The following is a 5738-nucleotide window of genomic DNA, read 5'->3' on the forward strand; positions in this document are numbered from 1 at the left end:
TTAGCCACTTTGCACATCCTCCAACTACTTCATAAAGCCTCCAGATACTTCAAAAAGTGCCAAGATACTTCTTACATCCTTTAACTACTTCACACGGCCTCCAGATACTTCTCACAGCCTTTAACTACTTCATACTGCCTCCGGCCACTTTGTAGATCCTCCAGCTGCTTTGCACATCCTCCATCCACTTTGCACATCCTCCGGCCGCTTCACACTTCCTCCAGGTATTTTGCACATCCTGTAGCCACTTTGCATATCCTCTAGCTACTTCACACACTCTCCAGATACTTTGCACCTCCTCCTGGAGCTTCACACAACTTCCAGCTGCTTCGCACATCCTCCAGCCGCTTCACACATCCTTCAGCCGCTTCACACATCCTTCTGCTGCTTTGCACATCCTCCAACTGCATCACACATCCTCCAGTTATTTCACACATCCTCTATCCACTTTGCACATCCCCCAGTTACTACACACAACTTGCAGCTCCTTGGCACATCCTCCAACTATTTCACACAACTTCTAAATACTTCACACATCCACCAGCTACTTCGTACATCCTTCATTGCACTCCGGGCTCTTGCATCCACCAAGTAAATCATACTCTGGACCTCAACTTCCACCTAGACAACCCCAGTGATCAGAACACCACCTCCCTACTGGAGAACCTTGCCAACATCGGACTCAAGCAGCTAGTGACCGCACCGACCCACACGGCTGGACACACTGCCAACCCTGTTTTCTCTGCTAGCAGGAACACCACCTACAGCCACCCCAGTTAGCTCCTCTGGACCGACCACCACTGCGTACATTTCAACTTCACAATGCCCAACATACCCCACTGCCCTCATCGCCCCCAATGCAACTGGAACAAGGCCACCGAAGAACGTCTCGTTGACCTCCTCTGCACAACCACCCCACCAACACCAACAGATGCCAACACTGCAGCTTGCAACCTTCACCGATGGATCTCCAACTGTGCCGACAATCTGGCACCCCTGAAGAAGACACCAGACTAGCAACACTCCACGAAAGCCAGATAGTTCACTCCCACCTGCCGTGAGTCCGGACGCACCTGCCGGCGACTCGAGAAGAGATGAACAACAAAACCCCTGAAACCCACCAACCTTCAAATCTGCCGTCAATGCACACCACCTTCTCCTCAAAACCACAATGAAAACGGCCTTCCAAGACAGAATAAATGCCAAGGCACACAACAGCAAAGAACTCTTCACCATCATCAAGGAGTACGCCAGGCCCAATAGCGAGACCACAAACGTCCCACCCTCCTAAGACCATTGCAATAAACTCGGCCCCTTCTTTCACCAGAAGATCAGGTATATCTACAACACCCAAGACCCCGCCACCACACTCAGCACCACCACATGCAACCACACCACACTCCAACAGATCGTGCTCAACTGGATTCCGCTCACCACACACAACGCACTCAAGAACATGAAGAGGATCCACTCAGGAGCCCCATCGTATCCTTGTCAGTACCACTTGTTCCACAGAGCAGCCGCCTCCATCACCCCCCAGCTTCGCTTCACCATCAACAGCTCCATTGAAACCACCATCTACCCAGATGACTGGAAACATGCCAAGCTCAACGCCCTGCTGCAGAAAGGGTCCGCCAACCCGACAAACCTGAAGAACTGCAGATCCATCTCCCTCCTTCCATTTCCTCCCAAGGGCATCAAGAAGGCATCAACGTCCAACTCTCCGATTTCAACGAAGAGAACCACATCCTGGACACCTCCCAATCGGACTTCTGAAGCAACCATTGCAATGAAACTGCACTCCCTGCTGCCACCGACGACATCGGCTCCCTCCTTGACCCGGGAAAAACCGCAGCCCTACTGGACATCTCAGCCATCTTCGACACCATCTCCCACCGCACCCTAATCACAATACTCCACAATGCCGAAATCCACGACAATTCACTAGACTGGATCCACTCCTTCCTGTCTGGCCGAAGACAGTGAGTCAGACTATCCCTGCTCCTCTCAGAACCTTCAGAGATCAGCTACGGAGTGTCCAAGGGCTCCTCCCTGAGCCCCACCCTCTTCAACATCTATATGGTTCCCATCGCAGCCATCTTCAGAAGCCACGGGCTCAACACTGTCTCCTACGCCGACAACACCCAGCTGATCATCTCCTTCACCAACAAACCCACAACCGCCAACATCAAATTTCACAACGGAATGAAGGCATTCGTTACCTGGATGCAAGACAGCTGCCTCAAACTCAACTTGGACAAAACCAAAGTACTCATCCTGGGACCCACCTCCTCAGCCTGGGACGACTCCTGGTCATCCGCCGCACTAGGAACCCCTCCCACTCCTACGGACAACAAAAGCAACCTTGGCATCATACTGGACTCCACAGAACCCAGAAAGAAGGTCACCTGCGCACTCATCACCAGCAGACTGGACTATGGCAATGCGCTCTATGCTTGTGTCACCCAGAAACAGCTCAGAAAACTACAGAACATCCAAAACACCGCAGATAGACTGGCCCTCAACATCCCCTGCCTCAGCCACATGACACAACACCTCTGACTACTCCACTGCCTCCCTATCAACAAGAGAATTACATTCAAGATCATCACACATGCCTACAAAGCTCTCCATGATGCTGGACCAGAATATTTGAATGACCTCCTCACCTTCCACACATCCGCCAGACAACTCTGCTTCACCCAACTTGCCCTGGCCACCACCCCACGGATCCTCCAGACCAGAACCAGAGGAAGATCCTTCTCCTACGTCGCCGCCAAGACCTGGAACACCATGCCACTCCACCTCAGGCAATCCACGCAGTTGACACAGTTCAAGAAGGATCGCAAGACCTGGCTCTTCGACTGACCCTCCACACCCAGACGGATCAGCAGCCCCCCACAGCCCCACCCTCAGTGCCCTGAGAGCCTCACAGGTGAGAACCCGCGCTCTACGAACTCCTGATTGATTGATTAATCTGCTAGTTTGCACATCCCTCAGCTACTTCACACAGACCTCAGGTACTTAGCACAGCCTCCAGCTCCAAGACAAAGGTCTATGTACTTCACAGAGCCCCCAGCTATTGCACAAAGCTTGGAAATACTTCACCGAGCCTCATATACTTCATACATCCCCCAGATGCTTTAAATAGATTCCACATTCTTCACAGATCATCCAAATATTTCACACAGCCTCAGAAAACTTTACACCGTCACCAGATTATTTTCCCAGACCCAGATACTTGACTATCCGCTATATGTATCAAGCTATTTAGCATTCGCAAAGGCCGAAATTCTGCGAATTTCGGCCTTTGCGAATGCTAAATAGACAAATGGAATGTATCAAACAAGTTTGATGCAAAATAAGGATTAGCAAAATTTGCTAATCCTTATTTTGCGATTGCACTTAAGGAATTGCAAATTTTGCGATTCCTTAAATGCAATGTATCAAACAAATAAAATGCAAAAAATGCCATTAAGGAGTAGCAAATTACCACCAACTTCTAGTTGGTGGTAATTTGCGAATTCTTATCAAAAATCTTTTTTGATAAAAACCAAAGGTGCCATATGACGCCCATACATGCCCTTAGGGCATGTATGTGCGCCATATGCCCCCAAATGTCTTTTTCAGGGGTGCAGCAGGGTGTTCTTGAGACACCCCTGCACCCTTGGAAACATCCCTAATTTGCGATCAGCAAAGTGCTAATTGCAAATTGCACTTTCATTCCTATGGGCCTCCTGGCCCATGGAAATGAAGGGGTAATTTGCGATTGACAATTTGCTAATCTCAAATTAAGGAATGCTAAGGAATCGCTATTGGAAAGCGATTTTGTACATACATACCGTTTTGCATTTCCTAAATAGCGATTCCTTAAAATTCGCTATTTAGGAAATGCAAAATGGTTTGTTGATACATATAGCGGTATATCTCTACATACTTCACAGAGCCTCCAGACATGTTATCCATCCCCCAGTGCATGGTTAATTCACCCTACCTCCAAATCCTCCACATATGTCACCTCTGGGTACTACACACAGCCTCCACATACTTCAAACAACCTATCAATACTTTAAGTTCACCACCAACTAGTTCACACAGCTGTTAGGTAATTCACGAAGACTTGGTTATTTCAAACATCCTCTTTGTACTACAGTTACTGCACACAACCTTCAGATACTTCACATATTTCACATATCCCCAGATACTTAACACAACCCCCACATACTTCATGCACCCTCAGCATATGTTGTTTAGCCTACAGATACTTTGTTACTTTATACATAATAAATATACTTCAAATAGTTGTTAGGTACTACAAACAGCCTCCAACTAGTTCAAACAGCTTCAAGATATTTATTGCTGTATTCAGATAGTGTGCATCAAAACCAGGTATTTCCCATAGCCTCTAGATACTCCTTGCTGGCTTCACAAAATTCACGTAGCCTACAGTTTTGTCTCACAAATGTAAGTTGCTTCACAAAGCCTGCAGATACTTCATATATAAATTGCACCATTCAGATAAAGCACACACTCTTATGATCCTTCACACAGCCACCAGCTACTTGGCTTATCTTGCAGATTCTCCACACACCCATTAGGACTGGATGAGCAAATGCAGCCTACAGATACTTCACAAAGCTTCTAGATACTTTACACAGCCCCAGAATACATTACACAGCATCCGGATGAGTTACACAGCCTCAAAGCTATACTCTACTCAGCCTACAGACACTTTACACAGCTACCAGCTACTTCCCCAATCCTCAAGGCAACGCATGCAGACAATGCATGCATGTTACCATATGGTTCACAACCTTCACAAAACGAAAACAGCTCCAGATATTTTGCACTTTCATCACATGTCCCCAGATATTTAACACAATCCCCAGATACTTGTAATGTATCTTAGCTTTTGTTTAGCTCTTACTACCCCTATTTGGGGTGCTGAAGCACTTACCCACACAGAAAGCAAGCAACTGTGCATGGTTGGTAGGGTGCTAATTTTGTATTGAGTTTATGTGGTAAGTGTTTTCATGTTGTGTGTGATGACTACTGAGGTACTATTATCGTGTTATGGGACATAGGCCCTGGTGGTGTAATGGGAGGGGGTATGTGAGAGAAAGAAGTGTAAATCATAATTGTAATAAGGACTAAAACATGTGGTCATTTAAGCTGCAGTAGAATGGCCATAAGGGCAGTAGATGTTTAGGGTGTGTCAACAAATAAAAGAGGGGAAATCGCAGATGGTTCAGTAATCCATATGGGGTAGTTTTATTTTACATGAGAAGGCTTCTTCCTGACATTTTAAAATGTCATCCTAAACAACTTCCACTTTCATTAATAGTAGTGAAGGAGACTTCAGGATGAAAAGAGATAACGTTAGGGAAAAGAGGCTCACCCTAATTCCATTGTACTGTTTTGGCTAGGACAGCAGCATGGCACAGATGTGGAAGTTCTCGCTTTGTTCAATCTTAGCCCAGCTCTACTCTGGATATTTCAGCTTTGTGAAAAACACCTTTTATATATGTTTCTACAAGTCATTTTCCTTCCTATCTCCTCTCACTGGCCCCTTTCCCTTTTCCCCTTCCTTCTTACTGGCTCTGTTCTCACATTTGATTTGAAACAATAGGAGCCAATAGGTGTCATTTTCTGTCCTACATATCTCCTAATTCAACTTCTCTGATTGCTGACTGCAGCCAGCAGAGTGTATTGATTGATCCTTCTGAATACTGCAGCTC

The sequence above is a fragment of the Lissotriton helveticus genome, chromosome 3_1 (genome assembly GCF_964261635.1).
Source record: "Lissotriton helveticus chromosome 3_1, aLisHel1.1, whole genome shotgun sequence".
NCBI classification, from domain to species: domain Eukaryota; kingdom Metazoa; phylum Chordata; class Amphibia; order Caudata; family Salamandridae; genus Lissotriton; species Lissotriton helveticus.